The sequence below is a fragment of the Artemia sp. Qi Xiang Cuo genome, chromosome 8 (assembly GCF_049724085.1).
Source record: "Artemia sp. Qi Xiang Cuo chromosome 8, ASM4972408v1, whole genome shotgun sequence".
Classification (NCBI taxonomy): domain Eukaryota; kingdom Metazoa; phylum Arthropoda; class Branchiopoda; order Anostraca; family Artemiidae; genus Artemia; species Artemia sp. Qi Xiang Cuo.
Genome location: NC_142801.1, coordinates 71474118 through 71490619, shown reverse-complemented (window position 1 = coordinate 71490619; position 16502 = coordinate 71474118). Strand labels below are relative to the sequence as shown.

The window sequence follows — 16502 nt, the reverse complement described above, 5'->3', positions numbered from 1 at the left end:
GACGAAAAAAATTGAAATATCACAGGGGGGAGAGCATCAGGATTTTAAAAATGGACGGGTGGGCTTATACGGTGGTGATTCTCAACGTGGTGCGCAGGCCCTACCGGTGTGGCATGACAATATTTTGGTGGGTCATGGTCAGTACGTGCACCTTTGTGTGACTATAATGAAGGCCTTTATTTTGGAAAAATATAGTTTATGTGAATGATGTCATTGTAAAGTTAAAAAAAGATACACGATAGTATTGTAATGACGTCATACATTGTATAAAAGATATTGCATTCAGACAGTATTTTTCATTAGCATAAAATATGCCAAAAAGACGAACAAAATTGAAATATCACAGGGGGGAGAGCATCAGGATTTTAAAATGGATGGGTAGGCTTATACGGAGGTGATTCTCAACGTGGGGCGCAGACCCTACCGGTGTCGCATGACAATATTTTGATGGGTCATGGTCAGTACGTGCACCCTTCGGCTAACTATAATTAAGGCCTTTATTTTGGGAAAAAAGTATAGTTTATGTGAATGATTGTCATTGTAAAGAGCAAAAAAGATACACAATAGTATTGTAATGACGTCATACATTGTATAAAAGATATTGTATTCAGACAACATTTTTACATAAAATATACCGAAAAGACGAAATAAATTGAAATATCACAGGGGGAGGAGAGCATCAGGATTTTAAAAATGGATGGGTGGGGTATGACCCAAAATCGGTTGGGAACCACTGCAACAGGGTTACAAAAACAGTGTAGCATAGCAAATAATTAATTGAGCTACTCTGCCTGTCCTCCCAGTTGTGTTCCATGGGTTGGGAAGTGAGCTCGCAACTGAGGAGCTTATAACCCACATAGATGCCTTGGAATATATATAAAGATTACTCATCGGGGGTAGGGGCTATATTTTGCCAAAAGAACTGAAATATATGAAATCTATTACAAAGCACGCAAATAAATACAAAATAATATGAGACATTAGGAGGCGTAGTTCCCTCCTTTCTGCTTTCATGTCTGCCAATTTTATGCTCTCTTAAGAGAGCATTTAAGAGAGCATATTTTAAACTGTGTCAGTTAAACGTGGCCAACAATTGTTGGCCTTAAACAAGAATCCTGGTGCATTAGGAGAACTAAAAGAAAACAGAAAGCTTTTAATATTTATCTGGGATTATGTTTCCAATAGAAACGAGTATTGATGATTGAACATATTCAAAAGAAAAATAAGAGATAGAGCAACAATCAGGGTATATCCAGAATTTTTGTCCGGTGGGGGGGGGGCGGTGTTAAAGAAAACTTAGAAAAGTATCAAAAACTTGTTTTTATGCATTTTTGTTATGTTTTTACTAGTAAAAAACTTCGGAGGATGGGTTCAAACCCGATAGCCCTCCCCCTTATACGGCCCTGACAACAATCAATTCCTAAGATCAAGGATATGAAGCTGAATAGTGTAAATGAAGTCCTAAATAGTAAGCTAAAAGACAAACACAAAAAAACATTTTAAGTAAATTTCAACAGGAATAAAACTGCTACTAAAGACATTTTTTAGACCTTTATTTCGATAGTAGATCTTTGCCTTTATAAGTAACCCTTTTCAAGAACCAAACAGCTAAGAAGGGACCAGTCCATCTTGGCCGTAATACCAGATGACTTTAATCATTTCCGCCATGATATTTTCACCAAGCTTTCAAGATTCATCTTCTGCAGGCAGGCCCGGTTGTTTGTTTTGGGGGGGGGGGCAAAAGGGGACAATCGCCGCTTGCAAATCACCCAGGGGCGGCAAATAAAGCTAAAATTGTAATCTTTATGGGCAAAAATTGTAATATTTACAGTATTGATGGTGCAGCAAGGGGCGGCAAAGTATTTATTAGCCCTTCCCCCTGAAAAAATCTAACTCTGGCTCTGGCTGCAGGGTCTGAGTTTATCTAAATCAGCAGTATTCGCCCCCTCTGTTGAGATCATGGACTCTTCGGCTGTGCGTAAACGTTTAAGCTGTTTCGTTTTTTCTGCCTTTACCCTTACACTTAAGAAGGAAATTGTCCACGTAGCCCCCATCCAGGAACATTCTGAAATATTATGTTGATGGCGAATACCTTTCCACAAAGTGCAATCGTCTTTGAATCATCAAATAATGAACCTTTCACGATTATAGAATTTCCTCTCCTCTAAGGGGTACATTCTCAAAATGTTCAGGGGTGTCAAACAAGTTTTACATAGAGAAACCCATTTGGGGGAAGGGGGGATTCAACTGTTTTCTTCATTGCAAAGTTCAAATGCCCTTTTTAAGAGTCAAAAAGTGATCAGAGGGCAACTACCCCCCCCCCCTACCCACGCACTCTTTTCCCCAAATGCATCCTGTCGAAATTTTGAGTTATCCATTAAGTTCAAAATAGTCCAAAGATCAGATAGCAATAACTGCAGGGTCGAAACAATGCCCCAGAGCCCAAGGGCAAGTGTTGCAAGTTATTGCCCTTGGCATATAAGATTCCAATAAAAGAGGAGGTTGTATGAACTTTGTAGGAGGCTCATCTGATTGAAAAATGAATGAACGTTCTAGTTCCCTTTTTAAGATTCAAAAGTCACTGAAGGCAACTAGCCCCCCCCCCCTTGCATCCTCTTGCCCCAAATGTATCTAATCGAAATTGAGATAGACATTTTTGTTCTTTTTTTTTAATTAGTTTCTGTTCGTTTTAGGTTCAGTTTATTCTTTAACATAATGAAGTTACACCATAATAATGAAGTTACTACTATATAATGTGCAAAAAGTTTCTGTTAATCCTATTTTCATATTACTCTCCATTTCATCATTTACTTATTTTTAAATTATATATTGACCCAACTATTCTCACTACTTCACAATATCAAACAGTTCGTAGTAACGTACTGTAAGTAAGGAGCGACATTGCTCAACAGTAACCGAAACTGTAGAAAAAGAAATTTTGATATCAATAGATATTTTAAAAAAAATAATTGGTTTGTTATGCTGATGCCAAATGTATAAGATTCATTACGTTTAGTGTTGCCCGTCAAAAACTACAAGCCTGAGAAAATTTGCCTTCTTTTCAAAAAAGGGGGGGGGGGACACCCCTCAAAGGTCAAGGGATATTAGTGAAAATCACATCATCAGGTTAAGCGTATACGGGAACCCTATTGTAGAAGTTTCAAGCTCTCATCTGCAAAATGTGGAATTTTGTATTTTTTGCCAGAAGAAAGATCAAGGACGTGCTTTGTTTGGTTGATTGTTTTTTTTTTGTTTTTTTTTCTTTGTTTTTCCCAGAAGTGATCGCATCGAACCAATAGCCCTAGAATATCGGGAATTAACTCATTCGAATGGAAATTAAAAGCTCCAGCGCCCTTTTTAAGTGACCAAAAGAATTAGAGGGCAACTACTCCCCCTCCTACCCCTTCTTTCCTTAAAGTCGCCCAATCAAAATTTTGAGGTAGCCATTTTGTTCAGAATAGTTGAAAGGCCCAATAATTATGCATTTGAAGATAACAAGACCCCCCAGAGCCCCTGGGGAAAACTCTTTAAGTTACAAAATTTGTCCATTGTTGGCGTAAAGTGTCTGTTATTGGGAAGTATGCATACGTTTTTCGGGTAGGGGGATATGGGTGAGGGTTAAGTCTCTGCTGGGAGTGATTTTCAACGGGGAGAATTTTCTATGGGGAAGGAAGTTTCCTGGGGTGAACTCTCCAGGGGAAATTTTACACTGGGAGAGTTTGTCAGGATTCCTATACTTTCCCATTTCTTTTTATTAGTTTTACTTTCTCTTAGCCGACTCAGTTTTACTTGTGGAGATGTTAAGGGGAATTGCCCAGGGGAAACTTTTACCGGGTTAGAGATGTCTAGTGTTTCTTTCAGTAGGGGGGAGGGGCATTTTTCACGAGAAAAATTCTCCATGGGGGAGTTTTCCACGGAATAAATTCTCAAGAGGTATTTTTCTGCGAGAGTAACTTTCTACTAGGGGGCTGGGTATTTGCAGGAAAGCTTATCTACGGAGGAGGGAATTTCCGGCTTGATTTTAAAAACAATGTTTTCAGATCAAAGTGTGATCAGAAAAATTTTTCACCCGGAACCGTCCGCAAGAAATTTTTCGGGGGGATTTTTAGCTAGAATGGAATGGTCTCGGAGGAATTGGTAGGGTAGGGGAGGGGGTCCATTTTACTTGGGAATAACTTTCCATGGAGGGATTATCCGTGGGGAGAAGGAAGTTCCCTGGAGGGAGAGCCTGATTTCCCGGCATTATTTAAAAACGATCAGAAATTAAATAAGAAACACACAAGTTTTTTCAACTGAATGTAAGGAACAACATCAAAACTTAAAACAAACAGAGATTATTGCGTATATGAGGGGGGCTGCCCCCTCCTCAATACCTGAATCATAAGCTTTTTTAAATGTTCTGGAAACACTTAAGCGTAAAGAGCGAGGTATTGAGGAGGGGCCAGCCCTTATCATATACATAATAGTTTCTGTTCCTTTTAAGTCTTGATGTTGCTCCCAGTTGATAAGACTTAATTTTGTATTTAATTATATTACTAAGCTAAGAAGACAAATGCCTATTAACGAAGAGATGCGCGGTGATTTTAGCAATAAAAAACAATGGATGCATTTAGTTTACAACATTATATGGCAAAATTAGGAGGGACGGGCCTAATTATAAAGGTAGTGACCATTATATTTGGAAACAGTGTTGATTGGGGAGTCGAGGACGTGACAATCGAGGAATTAAAATACTCTGAAATAAAAAGTATTCTCCATATTCTTGTAATTACTATCAAGTTTATAGCCTTTTCTATGACCCCTAATAATATGGTAGGAACAATAATTCATTACAAGTTGGCTGATTCATTTATCCGTAACAGCTTATAAATAGTCCCTTCTAATAATACCAAATTCCAAAAATGCGGTTACGGTTGATAATTAAGGCTAGCGAATCTTTGTCACCGACAATTATCGGCTAATAAATTAAATAGGTGAGGAACAGACACCTATTGCTGGTATTTGCGGTTTTACAGAGTTGGAATGCGTGCCCGTGATGCAATTTGTTAAATACTCCTGGGTTTTCATGAGTTTTGTAGCTAATTCAGTTTTGTTTCTTCTTTGTTTTAGTTAAATTCGAACGTTTTTTAGTTACTAATATTAAGTGGCTTTCACACCATGTTTTTTATTTTCTATGCTAAAGCCTCTTTCGCTCTGGCCTCTCACACTGAGCTACGGAAGCTCTGCGTCGCATTTTGCCGCGGCAAAATGCACTGCTTTCGTTTTGAAATGCAACGCTGCGTTAACACTGCGTTAACGTCAAAACATCAATTTTGCAAACATCGTGATACTGTCAATAAGGAACTCAACGAACGCATGAGTGGTAAGATCGTTAGTAAGTGGTAAGTAAGTAAGATCGATTAGTAAGATTAGTAAGACTGTCAATAAGGAACTCAGCGAACGCATGAGTGGTAAGATCGTTAGTAAGTGGTAAGTAAGTAGGATCGTTAGTAAGATCGATCGTAAGTGGTAAGACCCTGCAGGTCTTTTACATACTAAAAGGGTGCTCAAAATTTTGTCACTGGGCTATAAGGCCGTCCCCAGGATTTTTTGGGGGGAGGGGAGTACTCAAAGATTTTTTTTCGGGGAGGGAGGGATGTACACCTAAATACCACCTGGGTACGGCCTTGCTGGGCTATGAGAAACACCCAACACATGCATCCATTCTGTCCACAAGCCAACCAATGCTGGGTCACATGCTCCCATGTTTCTTCAACTGGTTGAAGATTCGGATCCCTAATTAAACCGAAAATTTATCATAGAAAGTTGATATGAAATTAAATGATAACTGTGTAAGTCAATGGAATGAAATTAGGTATTTATTAAGATACCAGTAGTCACGCGAGAAAGCCCACATCGAGAAAGACCGAGATGCCTTAATGAAAAACTTTTCTTAATGAAAAATTTAAACTTTAGTTTTTTGGGGTTGAAGTGGTAAAAAAGGTACCTCGATTGGGTTAGGTTACGTATTTAACATATGCTACGCTTTACCAACCCCCCCCCTCCTTCCCTAATGTGCCATATAACCCAAATTTGTTTTTGAACTATTATATTTTCATCGTATTTTGTTTCATTTCATTAGCATTAACAAAACTTCACTTCTCGCGTGACTACTGGATTCTTAATAAGTACCTGAAATTATATTTAATACATTAGAAACTTCAGAGAAGAAACAGAAAAAAAAATATATAAAGCATCCCACGTGGATGGGAAAGACTTCTAAGAAACGCAAACGCAACTCGACCTCAGACGCACCACATTGCATTGACGCTTTAATGTGATAAATAAAAAAAACAAGTTTTTTTAACTGAAAGTAAGGAACGACGTTAAAACTTAAAACGAACAGAAATTATTCCGTATATGAAGGGGGCTGTCCCCCTCCTCAACGCCTCGCTCTTTACGCTAAAGTTTTTTTATTGTTTAAAAAAATAGAGTTGTGAGAAAGTCAAACTTTAGCGTAAAGAGCGAGGCGTTGAGGAGGGGGACAGCCCCTTCATATACGGAATAATTTCTGTTCGTTTTAAGTTTTAACGTCGTTCCTTACTTTCAGTTAAAAAAACTTGTTTTTTTATTTAATTTTTGAACGTTTTTGAATTAATGCAGGTTTTGATTTTGGCTCACCGTACATGAATAATTAAAACAAAATTTGCATATTATATTTGGTTAAATGGCTTTTTCGAAACTTGTTTAATTTTATCTACGAACGTTTTTATTAGTAATAAATATACGTAACTTAGAATTAACTTACGTAACGAACTACTATATTCATAAATTTTTATCACGTATATTAGGGGGTTCACTCCCTAGTCAATACCCTGCTCTCTAAACTATAGTTCGAATTTTTTTTCCAGTTCTTTAAAAATGACCTCTTAATCACAATCAGTTGATCAGTTGAAAAACTTGTTCTTTTTTATTTAATTCCTGATCTTTTTCTTTAATAATGCTGGGAAATCCGGCGCCCCCTTCATAGCAATGTCCCTTCCCCCCTGATCACGTCCTGCATGGCCAGATCCTGCCCTATCGCGCCCGACCCGCGCCGTCCCCCACCGAACAGCACAAATCTCCGCGGAAAAAGTCTGTATACTTCCCAATAACCAATACTATATGTTAACATTGAGTAAAGTTCATAACTTTCAGCCCTCCCCCTGGGGACTTTGGGGGATCAAGTCATCCTAAAAGACATTTTTATCATATTTTCGACCATGCTGAACAAAATGGCTATCTCAAAATTTTGATCGGGTGACTTTGGGAAAAAAATGAGCGTGGGAGGGGGCCTAGTTGCCCTACATTTTTTTTTGTCACTTTAAATGGGAAATATAAATTTTATTTTACGTTCCAATTCGTCCACTCAAGAGTTTCTATAACCGAGGGGTGTTACCGAAAACCCCTGGGGAAAAAAAAAAAAAAAAAAAAAAAAAAAAAAACAAACAAATAAACACGCATCCCGTAACTTTCGTCGGGCAAAAAATTGTAAAAAAACACTTTTTTTTTATTTTAGCTTTAAAAATCAAAAGGGGGGTTCTATTATACGCTGAATATGATGGTGTGATTTTCATTAAGGTTCTATAACTTTTAGGGGGTCTTTCCCCCTTTTTTCGAAAATCAGCCAAATTTTCTCAGGCACGTAACTTTTGATGGGTAAGATCCTTACTTACAGTTCGTTACCACGAACTGTTTGATCAAATAAAAAAAACACGTTTTTTTAACTGAAAGTAAGGAGCAACATCAAACTTAAAACGAACAGAGATTATTCCGTATATGAAAGGGGCTGTCCCCTCCTCAACGCCTCGCTCTTTATCCTAAAATTGTTTATTGTTTTAAAAAATAGAGTTGTGAGAAAGAGTCTAACTTTAGCGTAAAGAGCGAGGCGTTGAGGGGGGGGGGACAGCGCCTTTCATATACGGAATAATTTCTGTTCGGTTTAAGTTTTAATGTTGCTCCTTACTTTCAGTTAAGAAAAACTTTTTTTTTATTTAAGTTTTGAACGTTTTTGCATTAATGGAGGTATTAATTTTGGCTCACCGTAGATGAATAATTAAAAAAAAATGCATATGAATTTAACTTTTATTTGGTTAATTTTAACTTTTAAAGTTGTTTAATTTTATTTACGAACGTTTTTATTAGTAATAAATATACGTAACTTAGGAATTAACTTACGTAACGTACTTCTATATCCATATATTTTTCTTCCAGTAGTATTTTTGTTCACTCAAGATATCGGGGGAGGGGGCTAGTTGCTCTCCATCATGTTTGAATCTTAAAAGGGAACTAGAACTATACATTTTCAATCAAATGAGCCTCTCCTAAAGTTCAGACGACCACCCCTTCTGCAATAACCTTATATGCCCCTCGGGTATAACTTACAACCCTTACCCCCAGACTCCGGGGGATTCTGTCAACCCCAAAGGCCTTATTGTATGATCTTTGAACTATTTTTGAACAAAACGCTATCTCAGAATTTATATCCGACGCATTTGTGGAAAATACGACATGGCACGGGGGGGGGGGGGCTGCCCTCTTATGACTTTGACTCATGAAAAGGGCACTAGAACAACTGATTTCCAAACAAATGAGCCGCTCCAGATTTTTTTACGACAACACTTCCCATAAAACCTTATACGCACTCGGGGCATAGCTTATAACAATTGCGCTGAGGGCTGTGGGGGGAGGAGATCTTTTACCTACTCTGAACCAATGGCTATCTGAAAAATTTGATTACATGTGTTTGGAGAATTGGTGGGCGTGGGGGAGGGGTAGGGGGCCAGTTCCTTCCAATCACTTTAGACTATTAAAAGGGGAACTGGCCCTTTCAATTGTAAATTGAATCAGCCTTTTTTTTAAGTTTTTACGACAACAAATGACCATCTCAAAATATCTATCAGATACATTTTGGGAAAATGCGAGGCGTTGGGGGAGGTATTCATCCTCAGATAACTTTGAATCTTAAAAAGTGCACTAGAACTTCTGACTACCAATCCAATGAGCCCGTTCGAAGTTTATACGATCACCCTTTCTATATAAACCTTATATGCCCCCAGGGCATAACTTGCAACCCTTGTCCTTTGGGTTGTGGAGGGGTTGTCATCCTCCGTTGAGCAAAATGGCTATCTCAAAATTTTGAGTAAATGTGTTTAGGAAAATGGGGTGGGTGAGGGAGGAGGTTAGTTGCCCTCCAACCATTTTCGACAATCGATAGAGCCCTTTTTGAAGTTTTTACGACAACTCCTTCTGTATGAAGTTCCCTGGTCTAAAAGAAACGAACCAAAAATAAAAATTAATAAATAAATAATACATTCTGCCAACATCACTCTTTACCTAGGCAGAGCTATTGCGCTGCTTATGAAACCTTATATGTCCCCAGGACATAACTTACAACCCCTACCTTGAGAGCTGTGGGGGCAGGGGGTTTTCATCCTCAAAGACATAATTTCTGGACCTTTCAACTGCGCTGAACAACATGGCTATCTCAAAATTTTGACTGGATGTGCTTGGAGAAATGATGGGTGTGGTAGGGGGTCGGTTGCCCTCCAGTCAATTTAGACTATTAAAAAGGGCACTACCCCCTTCAATTTCCAATCGAATGAGCGCTTTTCGAAGTTTCTACGACAACTTCTTCTATATGAAGTACCCTGGTCTAAGAACAAAAAAAAATAACACATTGTGCCCACATCGCTCTTTACTTAGGTGGCGTATTTGCGCTGCCTATGATGATCTTCCCCTTTAAGCATTCTCTGGAAGTTCCAACTTAATACCCAAATCAATTCTGAAGATACGCTATTTTGACAATTTGCATGCACATAGCGTCTTTTGATTTAGTTCAAATTTCCCCTCAATACTGTAAATGGAGTAGTGTGGTAGTAGTAGTGGTGGAAGTTGTAGTAGTATTGGTAGAATGCAAATATTGCCTTTTTGATCATATCCCTTATCATTTCCTGAATTTTTCAAATTAATATACTGAGTTATTCCTGTGTTACACACTTTTGACAATCCTTATACACATAACTTGTATCGATTTAGTTCAACACTCTCCTCAACATTCTCTGAAAGGCTCACCTGAATGCCCTTCGTATTTTTGGAAAGTAAAGTTCAAACATGCATACATTTCTCAATAACATATACTACGTGTAGTAGTGGATAAACAAATAAACGAATTGCCTAGCTTACAGCCCTTGTCCTGGGGACTGTGGGAAGGTTGATATCCCCAAAGACATAGCTACTAGACCTTTCAACAAGGCTGAGCAAAACAGATCTCTTAAAATTTCGATCGGATGTGTTTTGGGTAATGATAGGCTTGGGGGGCTGATTGCCCTTCATTCATTTTTGACTCTTTAAAAGGGCACTAAAACTTCCGACTTCCAATCAAATGAGCTCCATCCGATCCAAAGCTTATACCACCACCCGTTCCATGAAAATCTTATATATCCTGGGGCACAGCTTACAACCCTTGCCCATGGGCTCTGGGGGATTTTGTCCACCCTAAAGACATTTTTATATGATTTTTGGACTATTGATAACAAAATGGCTATCTCACTATTTCAATTGAATACGTTTCGGGAAAAGAGGATGTCAGGGAAGGGGGCTAGTTGCTCTCCATTATGTTTGAATCTTAAAAGGGAACTAGAACTAAACATTGTCAATCAAATGAGTGTCTTCTAAAGTTCACACGATCACCCTTTCCATAAAAACAATACTTACCCCCACTTTGACGCCCTCCACGGCTGCCCTCCGATCACTTTGGTTCACAAAAAGGGTACAAAACATCTGATTTCCAATCAAATGAGCCCATTCCGGAGTCTTTACGACCACCCCTTCCGTAAAACTTCATATGCCCTTGGGGCGTAAACTTACCACCCTTGCTGCTGAAGGCTGTGGGGGGTGTCATCTCAAAGATATAATTTCCAGACCGTTCATCTAGGCTATACAAAATGACTATATAAAAATTTTGAATAGATGTGTTTTGGAATTGATGGGAGTTGAGGGGGGCTTGCTGCCCTCTAATTACTTTCGACTAATAAAAAGGGCAATAGCCCTTTCCGATAAAAGGGTTATTGCGCTGCCTATGATTCATAGGATTCTTTTTCATCAATTTATTTATTTTCTCTCTAAATTAATGCTTACGTGATTCGCATGTCTTCCCCCTTCATTACAGACAAATGATCCTTTTTGGGGCTTATTACCGTGTATGCATTCTATGTTTGTCTTATTGTGAATAAATCTTACCATATATTTAAACACCTTTGAAAGCTGTTGGAACATTCAACAGTTTTTTTTTTACATTTTGATTATTTTTATTGCAAAAGGATCTTATGCAGAGGATGTGTACTTATGGTTTTCAAGGTATTAGAGTAACTTATCTCCTTTTCCCCCCTCTTCGTGTTTCATTACATTGGCACAGATAGAAATATACTGACAGCCATCAATGACAGCCCAAGCTATAAAAAAAGAAAAAAGAATATTGCAAAATAAGTTTTACGAGCTGGTTTATTGTAGGTTTATTGCAAAACTGAGTTACAGTACCTCAGGAAGTACTAGGAAGGGGAGTACTGAGGAAGTACTGAGTTTAGGAAAGGGAAAAATCATAAAATATCTTATTCCAAACTTTTATATCCAAAAGTTAGTGTGGTCTTGTGAAGTTTCAGCCGTTTTTGAAAGCAGTTCAACATAAGTTTAGCAGGAATTTTACTTGGCCAAAATTGTTTTGGGGTTGCATCTCCATATTAATATTGTTCTTTCGAGCAGAGTAAAACTTCACAGTACCAATATGGCCGTGTGAAGTTTTACTTCACACAGTGATGTACTTCACACTTTTACTTCACAGTCGGCCGTGAAACGTGAACACTTCAAATGTATCAAGAAGATATTTTAGATGTTTACAAGAGGAATTGTCTAGGGATTGTTCTAGGTACCCCAGGGATAGCTTTAGAGAGATAGTCTTGGGCACTCTTTCGATGTTAAAAACAATAAGCTGTACTAAAAAGGTAATTCCATCCCACTTTCTTGGGCAATAATGAAATAACAGATAAGATGACTAAAATGTAACAATTCTTTCAAAAGTAGGTCTTGTTGTGACCCGTTTAGGGCAAAATTTTTGTTACATCACTTGTTCTTGTGTAGTGTGTGTTGTTATGAAGTGTGTTTCGGTGTTGACTTTAATATTGTTACATTTAGTGCAAAAAAACTTGGTAAAGTTTGCCGCATTTGGTATTAATAAGTAAATAAATGTAACAATGTAAGTATTATTAAAGTGATTCTTAAACGGTGCAAATGCGATGCATCCGGTGTTTCCTTAAATGTGCACTATCTAAAATGAAAATAGTTTCTTGAGAATTGGACAAACGAAAAAATATTTTATCACTTAAATGATTCAAAACATTATTTGACTAATTACTCAGAAAATCACCATATTTTATTAGACAAGAGTTTTCGAAATGATTTGTAATTTTTAAGCTTTAAACAGGAAGTGTTCCATTCGGTTTAAATTAATATTTGACTTGCGCTGGTTTTCCTTATTTTCAAATCGTGCATGCCATTTTTTGCTTCACTGCAAGAAGATTTATGTACATTAGTTAAATAAAAAAGATAAAACTCTACACACTAGGCTTGTTGCTACCTTGGAAAGTAGCTGAGTTAGGATAAAGAAATTTCCAGGAATAAACTCAGAGCCTAAATTTCCAAGCTACTTTCTCCTCTCCTTGTCTTTTTCTAAGGCTCAGAATAGTGGTTCTCAAACTATTTAGACAGTTCCAGAGTTCCAGCTCTGGGTCCCATGTTACCAAACTGAGATCAAACCTACTGCTCCACTATAATGGCAGAAACTTGTTCCATGTTCCATGATCCACTCTTGTTCCATGATCCTTTTGATTACTAGTATTTGGACAGTTTGAAGTTATAAAATAATTTCTTCTAGGTATGCCCACTACAAAATTACAGAAGAATAGCGAGGTATTTGGAAATTTTGTTAACTAAAAAAAAAAAAAAAAAAAAAAAAAAAAAAAAAAAAAAAAAAAAAATTGTTTTGTTACCACAAAATGGCAGAAAAGACCACTCTTGCTCCATGATCTTTTTGATCACTGAAAAAGAGCATTACATTTTTTAATTCTTATTTGAATGAACCCTCTCCCTTTCTTCTAGGACCGTTGGTTCGGTACGATCAACCGTGAAAAAGAAACATATCCGTGATCTCTCATGAATAAAAAGAAGCAAAATTCCATATTTTTGTTGATAGGAGCTTGAAACCCTTACAATAAATGGGGTTCTCTGATATGTTGAATCTAATTGTGTGATTTTCATTAAGGCTCAGAACAAGCCTAAATTTCCAAGCTACTTTCTCCTCTCCTTGGTTTTCAAAATATTAAATAAATGGCGTAGCCCCTAAAAATTTTTGCGCATCCCCAAGAGGCAAATGCATTTGAAACCAACTTGATACTTCTAAACCTACTTGTAATTCCTAAAAACATCTAACATTGCACTATTAACTATCGGTTTTTATATGCATAATGGAATAAATCAATTTAAAAATCACAATTCAGGGACATCCATTGGAGGTGCAAGGTATATAATTGCCCCCTAGGTTTTAGAAGATGCTTTTTGATATTTTTTGAAAATTATCTTCTTTTTGTTTTGACTTAAAAACAACCTAAAACAACAAAATTCCCTACCCCCCTAATCTTGGAAAATACGCTACACTTACATACACTTATGTATTTTCGTGAGTTGACATCCCTCTTGTAAAATGGTTGCAGCAGTAGCTACACTCTATTAAAGAGTGAACTACATAGCCAGTAGTGCTTGAAAGCTATTAAATAAAAAGAAAAGTTTTTTTTTACTGAAAGTGAGGAGCAACATTAAAACTCCTAACGGACAGTATTTATTCCGTATATGAAAGGGACTGTCCCCTTCTCAATGCCTCGCTCTTTACAATAAAGTTTTTTATTGTTTAAAAAAATAGAGTTGTGAGAAAGAGTCTAACTTTAGAGTAAAGAGCGAGGCGTTGAGGAGGGAACAGCCCCTTTCATATACGGAATAATTTCTGTTCGTTTTAAGTTTAAATGTTGCTCCTAACTTTCAGTTAAAAAAAATAGTTTTTTTTAATTTAATTTTTGAACGTTTTTGAATTAATGGAGGCTTTGATTTTGGCTCACCGTACATGAATAATTAAAAAAAATTGCAGATTAATTTTACTTTTATTTGGGTAAATGGCTTTCTCGAAAGTCGTTTAATTTTATTTAAAAACGTTTTTATTAGTAATAAATGTACGTAACTTACGAATTAACTTACGTAACGAACTTCTATGTTCATATATTTTTAATACGTATATTAGGGGGTTCGTCCCCTAGTCAATACCTCGCTCTTTACGCAAGTTCGAATTTTGTTCCAATTCTTTAAAAAGGACCCCTTAATCGCAAAGGCCGTTAATTAGAATAAATAGCTCTTATGAAAGTAAAAAATACTAAAAAATCTTCGGCTTAAAGAGCGAGATATTGACTAGGGGGCGAACCTAAGCATATACTTAATAATTTCTGTTTGTTTTAAGTTTTGATGTTGCTCCTTATTTTCAGTTGAAAACCTTGTTTATTTTTATTTAATTTCTCATCGCTTTTCAAATAATGCTGGGAAATCCGGCGCCCCTTCATAGCAATGTCCCTTTCCCCATGAAAAATTCCTCCGTGGAAAGATCCTCTCACATTTTTGCAGATAGGAGCTTGAAACCTCTACAGTAGGGTTCTCTGATACGCTGGATCTGATGGGTGTGATTTTCATTAAGGTTCTATAGCTTTTAGAGGGTCTTTCCCCCTTTTTTCTAAAATCAGCCAAATTTTCTCAGGCTTGTTTGATATTTAGGTGAACTTTTGATAATGACTAAACTTGATGAAACTTATATATTTGAAATCAGTATTAAAATCGGATTCTTTTGATGTTTCTATTCGTATCAAAATCCCGTTTTTTAGAGTTTCGGTTACTATTGAGCCGGATCGCTCCTTACTTACAGATCGTTACCACGAACTGTTTGATCAAATATATTTTGGACAAACTGCACCGTGAGGAATTTTTTTTTGTTTCAAAGTGTTTTAAGAATAATAACTATTACAAAGATTTATCTAATTAGTGAGATTCTATTGGTAATACAAGACAGGTACCTGCGTCCGGCTTAAGTTTGGAGAAAATTATTTCTTATGTTAATTTTCTTTGACTCTTCCTTTCTTGACTCTTCTTTTCTTTGACTCTTCCTTTTGAAAACATAATTCTAATAATTTGACTAATAATAATTCTAATGATTTTCAACCATATTGGATTTTTTTCAATTATAGGCATTATGTTTTTTAGATTGTTTAAAACCTAGAAAATTAGGATTTAGCTAAGGCGTGACGCTCAAAACTTCGGCTTCACTTGCGCCGTAGAGCTTTTTGTTTTTCTACTTTTAAAACAAAAGCTCTTTCAAAGTTAACCAAAAGTTAGCCCCTTTGGCTGGGTAATGTAGAAATATAAACTTCAAAAGAACGACTGGGGTAAAATGTAGGTTCTCGATCTATTCCTGGAAGGGGTACTAAGAAATTAAGAAAAAATTGGGATTTCAGGGAGCCGAGCACCACGACCCCCTCTACGCACGACCCCCCTCGAGCCGCGCACGTGCTTGGACATGGAAATATATTTCTGCCCCTGCATAAGGATCAACATAACCAGAATGCATAGCCAGAATAGAAAACAGTCGGCAAAGGATAAGATTTCATTCTTCACAGCACCAACACTTTTAGAAAATTTGCTACTTTTTTATTTAAACAAGTATATATTCGTTAATAAATAAAATAATAATTAAACAAAATGATGATATAAAATAATAAATCCAAAAAAAGATAAAACAAGAATGAATTTTTGTAGCTTTGTGTTCAACTTTTTAAGCACCAAATTTATTGTGGCTCCATCATAGAAACCCAAATCATAGATTGTGGGAGCCTCCATCATAGATTGTAAAAAGTTTCTTCATCATCCATCATGGGAACCTCCTTCATTGATTATTTTTAGATGGCAACCCTGCCCAGAACACCCCAATTTAGGGAAAGGTAACCATAGCCAGCTTATCAATTTGTATTTTATTTTAGGTGACCCTCTTAAGTCTTCTGACCGGTGCGTTTATTATTTTTTAGATGGCAACCCTGCCCAGAACAACCCAATTTAGGGAAAGATAACCATAGCCAGTTTATTAATTTTATTTTATTTTAGGTCACCCTCTTAAATCTCCTGACGGGAGTTTATTATTTTTTAGATGGCAACCCTGCCCAGAACACCCCAATTTAGGGAAAGGTAACCATAGCCAGCTTATCAATTTGTATTTTATTTTAGGTGACCCTCTTAGATCTCCTGACCGGAGTGTTTATTATTTTTTAGATGGCAATCTTGCCCAGAACACCCCAATTTAGGGAAAGTTAACCATAGCCAGTTTATCAATTTGTATTAAATTTTAGGTC

At 36.9% G+C, this 16502-nt stretch overlaps 1 long non-coding RNA gene across 1 annotated transcript in view; it reads left to right on the top strand.

The window, feature by feature from the left end:
- LOC148949769 (uncharacterized) overlaps nucleotides 1-16502 on the top strand; it is a 241024-nt gene that overhangs the window by 122853 nt on the left and 101669 nt on the right. The gene's annotated exons all lie outside the window — the stretch shown is intronic.